Source organism: Brachycentrus maculatus, unplaced genomic scaffold (genome assembly GCF_059751285.1).
Source record: "Brachycentrus maculatus isolate JH-2025_06_01 unplaced genomic scaffold, ASM5975128v1 h1tg000086l, whole genome shotgun sequence".
NCBI lineage: Eukaryota > Metazoa > Arthropoda > Insecta > Trichoptera > Brachycentridae > Brachycentrus > Brachycentrus maculatus.
The window spans coordinates 1,148,809-1,167,626 of record NW_028280840.1 but is presented as its reverse complement, the minus strand read 5'-3'; the positions used below and the strand labels follow the sequence as shown (position 1 = coordinate 1,167,626).

Here is an 18,818-nt window from a genome sequence, read left to right as displayed (position 1 = left end):
TCCTCAAAAGGGGATAATAAACTGTTTATGGAAAAAAATTAATGCTTAACATAATAATTGAAAAAGAAGACTAAATACGTCAAAAGCGGCATATTAAATTTGTGACGTTTTTACTTCACGAAAAACACTATTGTGTTTTTGCAAATAATAATTAATTTCGTATCATGCACTTCACCGCGTCGCTAATGGATTGATGTCAAACATAAAGTATCTAAAACCGTATTTTTACAAGGTCAATGTAAGACCATTAATTTCATTCAGTAATTCTTTTAAAAGTACATCTGTTTTATTATTATCATAAGAAACAAGTTTAATGTAATTAATATGGGTTAATGCCACATTAAATGAAACCAATAAAGTATACAATGGCAACCGCTCATCTTGAAGCAATATGTAACATTATTTATTTAAAATTTATTATACAGCAGTAACTGCAACTTTTATTTCCGAGTGTTTAAACATAAATCACCAAGTTAGAACGATGCAGTTTTAAACTGACAACACAGTTGCGTTCTGATAAATGCTATCCTTCGATCTAGATTATTGCTTATTGTACAAAATTGAGAATTTATTCCTTTTCTGTTTAAGCGGCTAGACTATGAAATGAATTATCTCTTCGTGAGAAAAATTATCATTTATCTGATGACTTTTAAGACATACATAAAACATTTATGTCTATCATTTGATTCCTAAATGTCCATCATATAATTCTTCCTTGGTTTCCTCTATCATTATCCTCTCAACCACTTCTTCCTCGATTACAGTAATTAATAGTTTTCTTAACATTTGATGTGGTAATTATTCGTTTTTTTTTGCATCTAAATTATTGTAATTTGTGTTTTTTTCGTTGGTACGAGTATGTACAAGTTCTATGTGACCTCTAAAAACAGATGGCTGCATAACGCTCAATCTTTTGAACACTGTCAATTATCTATTTTGGTTGGTTGAAAGATATTGTTTATATAATATACATACATAAATTCATCTCATGAATAAGTAAATATACATAAACAAACTGAAACAAAAGTCGACAGTCTCGTAAAACTTATTAATGAATTGAATTTTTGAGTGCTTGGCCATTCAATATATTACCGTTTGGGTAGATCCTTTCGGAAAATCGACCTACACGTCGCTATGAAATACAGCAAAATTTTAGAGATGAGCATGATGCCTACTTGGAGGTTACTTACAAAAGAAAATTTAATCCAAATACATTTTTATCACTTCAATATTTTAAATCATTGTCATTTTAAAGAGAACTGACGCAAACTGATTCCTCTTAGATTTTGGTTGGATATTGAAACCAATGTTTACTTTCAACATAAAATATTTGAATGTTTTTTTTTTGCCATTCACTTTATGGAATATGATGTAATACCCACAAGAGGTATCACGCATTAAATTTAAATAAATCATCATATAGTCACATGATCGACTTCCTTTGACCTACTTAAATAACGGTTTTCTAACCGTCGGTTCATCATGTGACTCGGACCACGCCATTCCAGGACGATCGGCCTACCCGAGTGGACGTGCTCGTCGGCGGACTGTCGTTTTGTGACGGAGCTACGTCTATTTTCCGTTGAAAAGTTAATTTATTTATTGGAATTGAACTTTACTATTCCTAGTTCGAGTGTGCAAGTTTGTGATCCGTACTTACGTGGACCAAGTGGAAATACAGTCGAAAAGCCGCGCTCGCCGCGTGTGGCCGTGCGGCCTGCAAGCGCGTGGTGCTTATCGTAATAATTAGATTAACAGGTGTACGCGAGGCAGTGTTCATCCTATTGGACTTTCTGTGTACGGTACACGGTACACGGTTCTCTTCCCGCTCGAGTCTAGGGTCCTGCAGCCGCTTCCAGTCCAAGCTACCATGAAGACAAAGATGACGCCATCGAATTTGCTGCTTCAGCCGCTAGAGCGGTGACGTCACATCGAGTTTGCTGCTTCCGCCGCTAGAGCGGTGACGTCACATCGAGTTTCCTGCTTCAGCCGCTAGAGCGGTGACGTCACATCGAGTTTACTGCAGCAGCCGCCAGAGCGTTTCACAGATGACAGCTGTTAATTGCCGCCATCTTGACATCGAGTTTGCTCTGTCTCCCGCCAAAGCGTTTGACATGACAGCTGTCACACGCACATTTTAATCACACATTCCTAGGTAAACTCGTTCCAGGATAGTTTAATAGAAATTCAGACAACACATAAACTTTAATCAATAGTCTGGTACAGCGAATCTAGTATTAAAAGTAGTTTTAAGTAATATTTATAAGTGTTCGTGTTACATAACCTCTAATAAACCCGTTGTGAAAATGCCCTAGTCTTTCATTTGGTCTAAGAGATACCCCAAGTAAGTTTTCAGATAATTCAATTGATGACCCATGCATTTACACCCTGAGAGTCAAGAGCAATTGTTCAACACCACTGAGCCAGCCAAAGTAAAGTATTTAAATGTAAAATGTACTATTACACTAGCGCCTTTTCAACGCGGGGCATGTTTTTCAATTGCAACTCTATTTGAATTTTTACTTGGGGAACTATTCTCACCAAATGATTAAATTTTAAAATTATATATCTTATGACATAACCTTCTCTATGTTTGAATTGATTGTTGATATATTTTACACGATTCACATAAGTTGTTGTATGAATTTCAGCGCCTTTGGCCTTGACGTCGCCTTGTACCCGGTCTTCTGAAGTCCCAACTTCAAACTTCTTGCTGCCACACCAGATGCTAGGTTCAATTTCACCAGGCAGGTCGCATTAAATAAAAAGGTACCACTTCACTGTCTTTTAACCCCTTTTGGGCTCAATTTCGCTGCGTCGAGTTGTTGAGATTTGTGAATCTATTCACTCGGGGTGTGACTTAGTTATTTTCATTCGTCACCTCTGCCTTACAATGAAGCAGATTTTGAATGTGAATCATTCTCACTTCAAAACCCCACACGTCCCAAGACAATTTTGTTTGTACTTATGCACATAGTTTAGAGAAAATGGAGGCAATCTACGAAGAAGTGTCCTCTGCCCTGTTAGAAACTTTCCGCAGAAATGCCAAACTTTGCCCCCGCTTCCTCATATGTAACATCTCTAAAAGAATTTTAGACTGCATGTACGAACTTACAGATTTCAATGGAAAAGAGTTAGGAAGATTCCACATCAAGGATATAGTAAAACATGATTAAATAAGCTTGCTGTATCCCAGCGGCGTTAGAATAAAATCTTGTATTTTTTTATATTCAACAGGATCTGGGATGGGTTATTTTCCACTTTCGACCCAGAGGTAAAAATCCTCTTTAACAGAAATGCTTGCTGTGTCCCAGCGGCGTTAGAATAAAATCTTGTATTTTTTATATGCGGCAAGATCTGGGATGGGTTATTTTCAACTTTCGACCCAGAGGTAAAAATCCTCTTTAACTGTAAAATAGGTACTAGGACTTTTCGACCTTGAGGTTAATTTCCCCTAAACGGAAAAGCGAGACTTGTCTTTGTTTCCATCTTTTATAAGAAAGTCGTTAGGAATGACCTGGTTATATTCCACCATACATTTTCAGATTGTGATACAAGATTTGTCGCATTGTTACCTTTTCAGTCTTACGAGTAAAAGAAATTTTCCTCTATCTTTATGTACTGACTTCAAGTACATCCTTGTATCACTTTACTTTGTACAGGTCTAAATGTTTGATCATACTTGCTTGGATTAGGGTCTTGGACGAGCAATTTTCAATTCTTACTTTATGCAAGCCCAACTTATTTCTTATTGTCTTTCCTTCTGTTTCCCTGTGTGCATTGTGTTTATGTGTACCATAGATTGTCATCAAGTACATTCTCCCCTTTAATTTATTATTGTAGAGCTGTGCTAGACTTTCTTTGATTTGTATTCATGTGATTATATGTATATTTATAGATCCGCGAGAGCTGGTCGCTTATAACTACCATGATCCGCGATAGCTGGTCGCTGATAATTACCGTTGGTTTTGGAGACGTCCAAAACGAGATTGGCTCCTGAAATAAGCCTGATGCGATAGGAGAGCTCCTTAAAATGCTTCCACATGAGAGGTGATCACGCCTTAAAATAGTGAGTTTTCCCATTCTTGTATTGTTAACACATGGAAACAGATAGTAAGGTACGCTTGATTATATTTGTATTTGTCTTCTCTACAATCTCTTGATTTCACAAGTTTCTGAGTCTACTTGAAAACTCAGTGGCGCTCAATAGATTCATTCAGATATATATACTTTCAAAAATTTCCATGAACATTTTGGAAACCTCTGATCTGATCTCTTTTAAATTCCTGCTTATTATTTAAATCTCCGTTGATTTTATTATCTTGAATGTGAGAATAAAAACAGATGATGTATGACTGATTTTATACCCATTTGCAAGAGAAGCCGGTTTATTGAAAGGATTTTATGTAGGTTTTGTATATTTGTGAATTTCTTTGTATGATTGCAGGTAATTAAATCTTCGGTCAAGAGCTTGTGCATATTGACCCATGTTCAAATGTTAATTGAGATCTCCTCATGTTGACAAAAATTCCCCACATTTTGTTTACATTCTAGATCATGTTGTCCAGGGTTGTCAAACCTTCGGTCCGCTCCTCTCACATAAATTTTCTGATTTTCTTTTCACATGAGATTGTCGATTATTTACTATTGTATGTCGTCCCCGACAATATCTATGATCTAGATACTGGGTGCTGAATATTATATTGTCATTCACTTTGGTAAATCTATTTCATAGTCTACTCTATTATCTTTAAATCATATATCTATGTCTATGGTGCATCTCTTTTGTAATTTATTACCTATGAGTACACTACACTTTATTGTATTATTAATAACTTGTCCTACATCTCGAACCCTACAATGGTCAATCTCCTGATTGTCATTCGTTCATTATGTATAATTGTATTCCTTGATGTTGTTTTATTGTCTCTTATTGTAATCTCATCCTTGTATCTGTATTTTAGGAGTGTGAAGTGCACTCTTTATTAGGACTCACCTCTTGATTACATTGCTTGAACGACTTAACCGATTGTGACTTTAATCAACACAACCCTCGATTGTGACTTTTAACCTAGGTGTGACGTATTGTCTCCAATAGCATACGGTTGTGTTGATCCTATTTGCTTATAGCAAAAAAAAATTAATTAATAATTTAACAATTTAACAATTTTAACTCGACTTCTTGAATGATTGTTACATTAGCTTACGCTCTTGTTCAAACTGGGAGAAAGGCTATAACCTTCTGTTATATTACCAATGTCTCCATAAAATTGTCTATTTAGAGTGCGGGATGCATCTAAATCGTCTCATATTAGGCCCCTTGCAGTACTGGTAGTCGCCCGCCTGTCTTACTGTTTGGTGTTCCTCTTAAAAAAAACTATTCTAGGGCTATAGTATTAAAGTTATGTATAGTATTAAAGTTATTAAAGTTACTATGTTTGTATTTAGTGTAAGCAATAATTATCCTTGTATGTACCTTCACAATTGTATTCAGAATGTATGCTCAATCTCTTTACGCCATAGCTACGGCAAATCAATATTGCAAGATTAAGCTTAACTTAAATATGGTACATAATTAATTGGAAAATCTGTTATATATATTATTTCATAAGGTTATAATAAACATTGTAGTAGTACTTAGGATAAGATCCTTTATGGGCCTTACCAAATAGTACTTAAGATATCTTGTTCTAGTTTTTAATTTATCTTGTAAAATAGGGTGTATCTCTTTTGTTAATTTATTATCAGGGAGTTCTCTATTATTTCCTCATGTCTTGTATTAACACTTCAATTCGTTACAATGTACAATCTCTAAGGTTTTACTCTCCCTGAGTGTCAACTTTCATCATGTATAATAATTTTACTTATTTTATCTTGCAATCTTTTGCTTTTACTAATTGTACTTTTGAATCATTTAAAATAATGTATACTAGTTCATGCTTTTCACAAAGTGGAGAGAGGCTGTGACCATCTGTTGCAACACCAGTGTCTCAATTCATGACACGAACGTCAAAGGACTTCCTTTTGTAAATGTATATGTATATTTGCTTGGTCACTTATTCAATTAATGTTCTTATATTCAATAATTACACTGTTTTGCCAATTTTAAATTTAAACATCACAATTTTGTATGGTCAACACTAGTTTTACATACAGTATGTACCAAAATTATGCCACCTAGAATAAGATGAAACATTGTTGTACCCCCTATATTTAGTTCTGTTTAATATAATGTTAATTGTCAGGACCTTTAGTATTAAGTCAGTTCAGTATTTGTGTACCAGACTTAGGAATAGATTAGCATACATAGAGTTTTTTTTCTTACTTTTCTTTTTTTTTGCAATCATAACTTAGGTGGGAGTGTAATACCCACAAGAGGTATCACGTATTAAATTTAAATAAATCATCATATAGTCACATGATCGACTTCCTTTGACCTACTTAAATAACGGTTTTCTAACCGTCGGTTCATCATGTGACTCGGACCACGCCATTCCAGGACGATCGGCCTACCCGAGTGGACGTGATCGTCGGCGGACTGTCGTTTTGTGACGGAGCTACGTCTATTTTCCGTTGAAAAGTTAATTTATTTATTGGAATTGAACTTTACTATTCCTAGTTCGAATGTGCAAGTTTGTGATCCGTACTTACGTGGACCAAGTGGAAATACAGTCGAAAAGCCGCGCTCGCCGCGTGTGGCCGTGCGGCCTGCAAGCGCGTGGTGCTTATCGTAATAATTAGATTAACAGGTGTACGCGAGGCAGTGTTCATCCTATTGGACTTTCTGTGTACGGTACACGGTACACGGTTCTCTTCCCGCTCGAGTCCAGGGTCCTGCAGCCGCTTCCAGTCCAAGCTACCATGAAGACAAAGATGACGCCATCGAATTTGCTGCTTCAGCCGCTAGAGCGGTGACGTCACATCGAGTTTGCTGCTTCCGCCGCTAGAGCGGTGACGTCACATCGAGTTTCCTGCTTCAGCCGCTAGAGCGGTGACGTCACATCGAGTTTACTGCAGCAGCCGCCAGAGCGTTTCACAGATGACAGCTGTTAATTGCCGCCATCTTGACATCGAGTTTGCTCTGTCTCCCGCCAAAGCGTTTGACATGACAGCTGTCACACGCACATTTTAATCACACATTCCTAGGTAAACTCGTTCCAGGATAGTTTAATAGAAATTCAGACAACACATAAACTTTAATCAATAGTCTGGTACAGCGAATCTAGTATTAAAAGTAGTTTTAAGTAATATTTATAAGTGTTCGTGTTACATAACCTCTAATAAACCCGTTGTGAAAATGCCCTAGTCTTTCATTTGGTCTAAGAGATACCCCAAGTAAGTTTTCAGATAATTCAATTGATGACCCATGCATTTACACCCTGAGAGTCAAGAGCAATTGTTCAACACCACTGAGCCAGCCAAAGTAAAGTATTTAAATGTAAAATGTACTATTACAATGAAAATATAAAAAAGTAATTTAGAAACAAAAACAACAATTTCATTTTGGACTCGATTTTTAAAGAAAAAGGTAAATGATTAAGTAACAGTTAATATGTCAAACTAGAGAAATATCTTAAAATGATTTTTTTTTTAAAAAGTAAAATATTGAAAAGCTGGAGACTTATTGACATGTTATATGAAATTTCATTTAACACGCTTACATGCTTAAGTTTCAGTAGTCGATAATTTTTTAACTTAATGAGTTTTTTTCAAATTTTGAATAAAATAATATAGAATTCTTTCCGGGTCAGGAGTCGTAATAATCGTCGGGTATGTATGAGGAGATGCATGAATGTAGAAGAGGCAAAGAATGTTTGCAAAGACAGAGTGGTGTGGCGTTCGATTCTCTCTGCCTACCCCTGCGGGGAAGTGGCGTGATGGTTAGTTAGTTAGTTAGTTAGAATTCTTTTATTTTAATTTCAATCATCGTGACTTTTACTCTTACATGTAAAAAATAGGTTGTAAAATAATTTTCAAATATTTTTATACAAATTCAGTTGATATAATTATTTTAACATTTTCAATTAATAAAAATTATGCTTAAATTATATTTTTAACTTTCAATGTTCACCAAAAGTACCTACTGTGCACTGTGTTCACGTATGTTGGGTCATCGCTTTTCTGCATGTCTCCAAGATAAATGAATCTTCAAACAAATTACGTAAATTATACTCGATACAATTTATTAGCAGAGACGATCACATCTTGATAATAAATGTATATTTGATAATTTCTTGTTGTTAAACTGTTATGCACACATCTAGTACAATACACAACGTGATTTTTAAGTTAGATATTCACATATTTTATGAACCGTCATATTACGCGGATACAAATTAAAGTATCGATCTTTTTCTACTCCTTACTATTATCCGCACCCAATGGTGCAAAGGTCAATACCTCCTATTAACGTAGTGTTATCTTGATCGATATTAACATGAAACCAGATGATCAATCCAGCGCTTCAGGTATAAGGATATTAAATCCAAAAAAAATTTCAAATGGAGAAAAAAAATTCAGGTTTTACCTAGAAAGATCTGTTGCACAGTAAAAAGTTATATATATATATATATATATATATATATATATATATATATATATATATATATATATATATATATATATATATAAATATATATATATATATATATATATATATATATATATATATATATATATATATATATATATATATATATATATATATATATATATATATATATATATATATATATATATATATATATATATATATATATATATATATATATATATATATATATATATATATATATATATATATACAAAGCCTCTCTACCTACACCAACGGTGAAGGAGCGTGCTAGTTGGTAAGTGATGTTAAAACATTGTATCTGTAATTGGTAGTTTTTAAAGCGGTTAGAAGTAGTTTTTAATCGCCTTTAAAAGTGCTCGGAAAGCATACGCTTACTTTAACATAAATTTCAGTCAAAGGAAATTTCAGGATTATGAAAATGCATCAAGCGGCTTAACACCACATTACCAGCCAACAGAATTTTACCTGTTTTCTCGAATTAACTCTTGGAAAGTCTGTATGGTAATTAAAAAACAGTTTAATGGAACTTTTATAAAGTAATAATTGTGTGCACATTTATGAATTTTTCGTATGCTTCAAAAAAGTTTGAAATAAAATGACAATATTTTTCAAAAGTTCGTATCTTATTTTACCATATTTACTTAGACAAAGTATGATTAATTTTCGTCATGAAATTTACTTACATACTTACTGAATTGACTAATTATTGCATATGGAGTACACAAAATGTTTTCAACCTTTTTTTACTCTAGCCAGTTCATTCGTGATCAATGATATCTAGCCTAATTTTATGGTACTGACAAAAACTGAGAGTATCAAGAAGACAATCTTCACAAAAATAAACCTGGAGATCGTACTTTTGAAATCTGTGTGTTTGTACGATGATTTAATGATCTCAAATTTTCATTTTCCATGACGGTTCATACATAGTGCATTTTTAATTTATTCCTTCAGATAACAGTTCAACTGCTTGTAAGTACGTGTATCAGATAAACCTTACTTGTTGGACTTAATGTGAATCATAAAATGGAAGTTATTTGTGACCTACGCAAATTCCTACGATAAGTGGAATCGTTAATAATTCAGACTCGTACTGAAATGGAACCAACCGAATATATGTATGTAATTCGTATAATATTTTTTGACATCTCAACTACATAAAAAAGAATATGAAAGTCTGTGTATTTACAGGGCTTACGACTGTCATATGCTAGTTTAAGTGATCATTTTACACACGTGTAACATTCACAAATTCTACCCATGATTGGCAACCACACTATTCAAATTCTTGGAACTTATAATTATATTGATTAAATTTTAAACAAAGTGTTTGAATTCACTAGAATTTTAGAGGAAAAATCTATGGTGAGACGAAAGAAGCTTTTTATTAAGCAAAAACTCATTCCTTTGTATAAGAATTCCGAATCCTGGATTATATTCACATACTCGAAAACGCTATAAAATATCTTTTTCATTTTTTTAAGCTTATAATTTGGTCAGTCAAGTTATTTACAACATTTTGAGTACACATATTTGGACACACTCAAAATGTTGTATATGTATTTTGATTTTGATCATGGTTAACTTGCTTAAACAAAATATGTGTGAATAATGAGAAAAATAATGCCTTGAGAAAATCATCGAAAAATTTACTATTATTTACAAAAAAATGTAATTACAATAGTTGCATCACAAATAAATTATATTTTTATTTATTTATTGATATATTTTTTTAATGACTAGTTTAATATCACATTAAACCTTGAAGTTTGCTCGAACAATCTTCTTCTTATTTAAAAGGATTAAAAACAGATTTTATTAAACAAATTATCAATATCGTATATCTCTATAAAACCCCAAATTAGTAATGACTTCATTGGCTTAATTATTTTTTAAGTAATTCATCATTATGTGAGTGAAAATAAATTCTTTAGGGGATTTCGCAGCTTAGTTTTGAATTTTGACAATGACAATAATATCAATGTGTGCTGTGTCTAAATAAAGTAATTGATATCATTATGAAGATTATGGGATTACTTACACCGATGACGTAATTGTATAAAAACCAGTATAATACATAAAAAAGCTATATGTACAATTGATTTAAGGATTAACACTGAACATAATTCTTAAATTAATATCTCAATTGCTGAGATTTATTTTTCCAAAAATAATCAATGATATATCGCATTACCGTATTCTAAAAAATGTTAACAGTAATGTTATAAATAAATGCTAAAATCGATGATGAAATAAAAAAAGTAAAAAATCAAAAATCAAAAACAAATTGAAACACTGGATAAAGATTTTTCTTTGATACGAGTATACTCGTAAAATACAATAATTTTTTTGTGATGCAATTGAATATGTAACAAAAGTAATTAAATATGATTGATTGACTTTAAATAAATCTCTAGAGTCCGTACTCATATTTACTTAATATTACTCTGGACCTGAAGCACAGGGCTGGTCAACTTGCCTTCGTGCAATTAACGAATAAGATAACACTGCGTCAATATGATGTAGTGCCTTATCACCATTGGGTGCGTATAAGGGTTAAAAGAAGAAGATTAATAAATATCCGTAGTTTTAATTTTCTCATAGGCACTCTTTTTCATACTGGAAAATTTACTTTTTTGCTATGTGAAGATCCAATTTTCATGTCTTAAATTATGACGAAAATAATTTCTGATTTCGTTTTTCGTTTAAACCGGATAATGATTTCTCGTCACGCGTTTCATTGGGTTTTTCGCCATTGACTTTTGGTAACGACCAGCCCCTAATTGACATTCTCAAAGGTGCTCCATTGATTGGATATTGGCCTTCGATTTCCATAAATGCAAGCCTGAACACTTTTCGTATTTAAATGCTCTAATTAATTTCTGCTATTAATTTCAAAGTTTCTGAAAGTTAAATGCGGATTTTTTTCCGTATAACAAATAATATCGCGCGGGACCGATGTCAGTAGAAAATAATATTTCATTTTCATTTTATTACTTTTTTTAAAAATATTTCTATATATATATATGTATATATATATATATATATATATATATATATATATATATATATATATATATATAAATATATATATATATTTATAAATATATGTATATAAATATATATATAAATATATATATATATATATATATATATATATATATATATATATATATATATATATATATATATATATATATATATATATATATATATATATATATATATATATATATATATGTATATATATATATATATATATATATATATATATATATATATATATATATATATAAATATATATATATATAAATATATATATATATATATATATATATATATATATATATATATATATATATATATATATATATATATATATATATATATATGTATATATATATTTATATATATATATATATATATATATATATATATATATATATATATATATATATATATATATATATATATATATATATATATATATATATATATATATATATATATATATAAATATATATATATATATATATATATATATATATATATATACATATTTATATATATATATTTTTTTTTTATAGATAAAAATTTTCACACAATTTTTTTAATTTAAAAATACCTTTTTCTGATAATTCATATATGTATATGTATAATAATTAAATCCGGGATTTTTTGGCTTAAAATTTCAAGCTTGACATTTCAGTGGCCAATATTAACCTCTTCAATGGAAGGTCAAAACGTCGAAAAGAAAAATTATTACACGGAAAATTAAAATAAGTTCTTTATATATGGATGTAAGTATATGCAGTCACTTCAATACTGGTCATGAAAACTATGAAAAATCTGGATATATTTTCTAGTTTCAAAGAGTTACATTTGGTTCGTGTCTAATTCTATTTTGTATTATATTATACACCACACGTTTAGGCTTGACCTATATGAGATTTATTGTTCATGATTTAAATATGCATTTTAATTAAATCACCACGAAATGATGAGAACTTATTTGAAACATAAAGATATGTGTAATTAAATCAATAATAATTTTCTACGGGCACTTCTATGGCTACCAATGAATGAAACGTATATAGTATTAAATTCGTATATTTCGTAGCAAAACTAACGGTTGCGGATCGATTGACAGCCTTAAAGTTTGGTCATTAGATTGTATCATCCATGATATTATATCGACCAGTGACCCGTTTATCCAACTAGAAAACAATGATATGACGTGATGTTGGTGAAGCAAATAGTTAACTGAATATTTCAGAAAATCAATGGACGTGTTTCAGTTGGTGTTTTAGTTTCAAATCATTGTTCATTTTCTTAGAACCATTGTAACGATTACTTTCAAAAGAAACGAATCTTTAAGAATCCTTGAAAATTTCGTAATGTTCGTAAAATTTCGTAAACAAATCAGTAATGATAACTTTGTCGTATTAAAAAATGCGTGTTTGTCGATTTTCAACACATGAATAACGGAGGAAATTAATAGAGGGAATGATATTTTCTTATTTGATGATTATAAAATAAAGGGTGCTAACCTACTTAATTTTTTTGTGTGAATTTTCTGATTTTATGTTCAAATTTGAACGGTTTCTAATACTATGAGAATGTGTCAAATAGTTAGCATAATAAAAATGAATTATGTTGTTGTTGTTACATTTAATATTTATTCTACGACAGTTAAACTTACAAATTTAAAAAATAGAATGGATTCAAAAGGATTTTTCCCCGTTTTAAATTTTTTATGGTGTTAATTTATTTGTTTGAAAGATTGTTAAAAAAAACATAAATAGTAATTCCTTGACCCTTTTGTATGAATTTCAAAAGTTTATAGCCATATTAAGTATGCAATTTACCAAATGATTGCTGCGTTTGTCATTGAGAATGTATGGTAATTGGTATCATTACAGGCGTATCAGTTTACGCACGTGCTAGTCCCAGCGGATAGGAGACTTTATCGATGTCTGACTTAATGATAATCGTAAATCATGTCGTTATGTGCGATGTAACCTATAATCGATACATAAGTGGGTTGCTTCAAAATGTTTGTTTAAAAATTGTTTATCTACTCACTCTCACGAAACAACTCTTACATACTCTTGAAGAATATTTTTTTCTTAAAACACAGTCGAGATATTTCAATCATAGCTTCAATAATACGGTTAACAGAGGTTTCTCGTATAATAAAAAAATAGTTATTGAAATATATAATATAAAGTTTAAGTAATGAAGGACTGAGATAATATGCAAGTAAAATTTAAATCTACGTTTATTTCTGTCTTTAAAACACCTAAGTATGTATTTTTTTATGTGTCATTTCCGAATATATTTGAGTAATCTCGTTTTAAATAAGAATAATCATTTATTTAACATAAATTGAATAATACAAAGAAACAAAAAATCATTCATTGTTATAAACAATAAACAATGAGTGTTTCAAGTCTCTTTCGAAGCACAAGAGCTTAGTCTTTTTATTGGAGAGGAACAGCCTTACTAATATTAAGATAGGTTTAAAGTAGAAATCTCTAATAAATGAAGTAAATAAAAAAAAATGGCTACTATATTAAATAAATAAAAATAATGAAAAAAACCAAAAAGTGTTAACTATTTGCATACAGTCGTGAAAACAAATAATAAAATGTATGTTTTTTTCGTTACCATGCATTATTGCTGTTTTCTAAACCCAAAAAATACGGTATATGAAAAGTAAATAATATATTAAATAAATGAAAAGATTTTTTTTCTTAGAAGCGATATATTAGAAAAACCTTAGTTTTTAAAATAAATATTTTATTTATTAGAGAAATTGTAAAAAAATATATTTACGAACTTTTAAATAAAAAAGGGTGCAAATAGAATTTATACAATCGATAAAAAGGTGGCCAAAAACTCTTGCCAAACTAATTACTAACAACTAACTAAAATAAAAACATATCCTGATTCCTTAAGGCCATTTTGTAAGTTTGGTCGAAAAATTCTTGCATATATAAGAAATACAATAAAGTAAGGTTATGGAATGTGTCCTTATAGTGTCAACACAAGTCATCGAAGTAATTTACATAAGTAAAATATTATCGTTCACATTTCTGTAACATTGTATAGTTATCGTGCACGAAGTATACACAATTAGTAATTGCTTTACACATAGCTTATTAGGTACGTATGAATATGTGGTAGGTTAATGCGTCCGAAAATCACGTGCACTTGAACCGTTATTTGAAGAAACAATAATCGACGTCGTGTTTTGTTTGCTTCTATATTTGAAGCACTATTCAAATTGTAACAGCAAATTTTGAAACGTAAGCAGCGCTCGAATATTGCACAAAATGTTTGCGTTAAGTACTTGAAATTGCGAAATGTGAGTGTAGAAATTTAGGGTGTTAATTATGTAACTTGAGTTGTAACCAAAAAAAGTTCATAAATTTAATGGCATTAATTGTTTGGGCAGTCACTCAGTGGTACTATCTATCCTTTTTTAATTACATAATAAAATCCCAAAGCTACATGATAACTGCATAAATTTTTATTTTTAAATTCATGTTTTACTCGGTATATACCACTATTTATAAGAATCCATTGTGTTTCGATGCATTCCGCATCATTCGCAAACAACATTTCAAATACAGTGTTTGAAAATGATTCTAAATGCATCGAAACACGTATGTGATGACGTGTAACATTCACTAATTTCTACCCATGATTGATAACCACACTTATTAAATTTTTGGAACATCTCGGTATATTGATCATTCTCGTGACTTACTCAAAATGTTGTTTATAATAATGAACTACAAGTAAACTAATAAGTAACACAGGTTCATAGTAAAATCGCGCCAATGTAATTTATATAAAGAAAATAAAATGTAAGGTACTTTATTTATATAATGTAGGCCAGGACAATAAGTTTTTCTTTACTGTTATAACGATAATCACACAAACTACTAGTGCCTTTGAGGTAGTATTATACAAAAATGGCGCTATATAAATTATCCAGACTTATTATTATTATCACTAGAGAAATGATACATCGTATACTCTCGGTCTGTCTCCTCTATTTAAAAAAATATAACCCAAATATACCGAACGTATTATTTATACATTCTTGAACAATAGGTCAGTAAATTGGCGGGCTTATTGCTTTAAAGCAATATTTTCGAATCAGGCAAAAATTTATACGCAGATAAAATGGTTTTTCCAATAGTATAATGATACTCGTTCATTGAAAAGCCAAACAGTTATATTTAAATTATTGGGCTGTTAATTTAACGATCAGAAAGTTGTAATAAATAGGTTAAGGAAAAATAAATATATTTTAAATCGTTATTTATATATTATTAGGTTGATGCTAAAGTATCGTCGTATTTTCTCAAGAAAATAAAATTTATTATTTTCCCATGTACTTTACGAATTTTGTTAATTACATAATTTTAATTATTTTAAATGATTTTCTTCCATCTTTCTGACAACTTTTTAATCCCATTCGAATAGAAATATTCTTGCCAGTACCCTTTACTATGACCTAAAATATATTGTATACCCACACACAGGCCATGCCCTTGTGGTTTTTTTTTGGATTTTTATTACATTTGTTTTTTGTATTGGTATTTATATTATGTTGTAGATAAATCCAAAATAATAGAAAAAAAGAAAAAAAATTAAAATAGTGATCTCGTAAACCAGCGTATGACAGGTTGTACATACATAAACCCCGTAAATACACAGATTTTCATATTCTTATTCATTTATGTTGAGATATCAAAATACAGTAAATAATTCCTACGTGGTCAAACCCAGATTTGTACACAAAGATTTGGACACACTCAAAATATTATGAGTGAATTTCATATATTGAATATTCGAACATACGATGCAATTTATCGGTAGCCATGCAGCGAATAATGTTGTTACTGTCCCACTGCCTATTAGCAAAGAGTGGATCCGTTAGATTATTGGTACGGAAGACCGGGAGTTCATTGTATTTTAAAGTATAATGAAACTACACCGCACCATACTAATATTGTCAGAAGTGGTACGTTACTGTAACCAAAAATAATCAAAAGTTTGTAGCCTTAGCGATTTTGATCATTATCAATTAAAACTATTGAATTTCTTTGTGAAGTTTAAAAATCAATCCGAATTTCATTTTAAATTCGTTAATTTATTTTCTGTTATTTTTTTATTCATTAAACTTAATCTACTTTAAGACATTCAAAACCGTCAGTTGCTTGCAATATATTGTAATATGTTACGTTGATATTGACAATATTTTGAGTAAATACGAATACTGTATTTTTACCCCTGAAAATTACTTTTATTATTAACTTATTTTCATCCATAGTTTTTTAGATCTATAAAACATAATTAAGCATAATATTTTACAGATGTCACAAAACAGCCAGTGTTTTTTTTATGTGTATTTTATTTTTATTTAAAAAAAATATTGTCTGAGTTGAGACACCTTAATACCATGCAAGTACATAAATGTGATACTAACATAGCTAGATTTTTTTCAAACAAAAAAAATAATATATTTTTAATTTTTTTTAAATTGATATTGCAAAGTTTCATGAACTAATTCGTTAGGTTTCTTTTTAAATAAAAAATACTTCTCAATGAAATTTAAAATCATGTATTGTGTTTGAATAAAATAATGTTATACAATCAATAAAACGAGTGAAAATACTCCATAAATTGTTCTAATAAAAAATCATAGTTATATCTGCATTATGTTAGGTTGATGCATCTGGCTTTAATAGAAAAATAATTAAAAAAAAAAAAAAACAGTAAAAATTGTAACTCACCTGTTGCTTTTTCTGTCATAAATTCCTGAAGGATCACGCAATGATTAAAGTAGGACACAAAAAACTTCGCTTAAAATTGCTGTTAATGATATACGCACTAACAAAAAAATATTATAAAGTATTGTCGGACAGTATTAATGATTAATTAGCACTGATAAAAGGAACCCTCACGCTGAGTGGGCCGTAAGCTGATCGTCCAACAACGGTTCCCGTATAGACCTAATTTAACACTACACAAATGTAAGTAAATAGTTCTCGGCTGTAAGCATTACCCGCTCTAGTCTGCGCCCACTCGGCGGATTGAGGTGAGCTCCGCGAAATGCATATTAATAAACTTAGACGTGGCTCTTGATTGTTTTATTCGGCAAATCGGTTTAGTAACTACTGCCACAAGCTTCCGGTGAAGATCAATCAATATTAGTTAGCACTATTCGTATGCATACACAATAGTATATACATAAGTAAATATCGAAATCAAATAAAATAAACTCCCTAAAGAAATTAAAAAAAGATGATATAAAAATACTTAAGAAAAAAATTAAAGCTCTATACATTTATATCTTGAAAAAATATTAAAAAAAGACTATTTTATCTTTTATTATATTACATTAAACCACGAGGTAAGTCCCTCTCCAAGCACAAGAGCACAGTCTCTTTTATGGCACAGCGAATCGAAATATGAAAGTTCTACATATGTATAAATGATCAAATGTATTATGTTATAAATAAAAATGTAAATATATTAAATGAATAAAAAAAAATATATAAATTTAACAATTCGGTTAATTTTTATGTTTTTGATTTTTGGACACAATATTTAGATATCTTTTTCCCGCCTGTTCCCACGTTATATCATCAACCATAATTATTTATTATAAAATATCCTTAAAACAGATATTTTCATAATCGTTATATTTTATCAAACTAGAATTTTTTATAAATTCTGAATCAAACCTACGTTTTTTTCAATCGTAAGTGTATGAAAGCTAAATAAGGCTCTTATTTTATTGTTATCAAATTTATTATATTGAGAAATTGAATACCATAATATGAATAATCTTAATGTTAATAGAATATCATTATTATGCGTTTGTGTGTGTGTGGGTCTGTGTGTGTGTGTGTGTGTGTGTGTGTGTGTGTGTGTGTGTGTGTGTGTGTGTGTGTGTCACATACATAAAATGGAGTTTTTTTTTCATTTGGAATATTTTTTATTATAAATATCTATTTTTATACCCATATTTATTAATTAAGTTAATTGTTTAAAGGATCATGCTTGTCTTAAGTGTAAATTTTAATAAAGTAAAGGAAAATAAATATTTTAAAAGTTTGTTTTATCAAGATATTTTTGTTGGAAAGCGCAATTTATAAAATAGTTACACATTGTAACGTTTTCTTATAAGCGATATTAAATATTTCAGAAATGTGCGCTC

At 30.1% G+C, this 18,818-nt stretch overlaps 1 protein-coding gene across 1 annotated transcript in view; it reads right to left on the bottom strand.

The window, feature by feature from the left end:
- The window catches only part of Nha1 (Na[+]/H[+] hydrogen antiporter 1), a 56,913-nt gene extending 39,293 nt beyond the window's left edge, over nt 1–17,620 (bottom strand). Inside the window, exon 1 of the mRNA XM_088257615.1 lies at nt 17,389–17,620. The gene's annotated coding sequence lies outside the window, so the exon portion shown is untranslated. The remainder of the gene's footprint in view (nt 1–17,388) is intronic.
- Nucleotides 17,621–18,818: the final 1,198 nt, after the last annotated feature.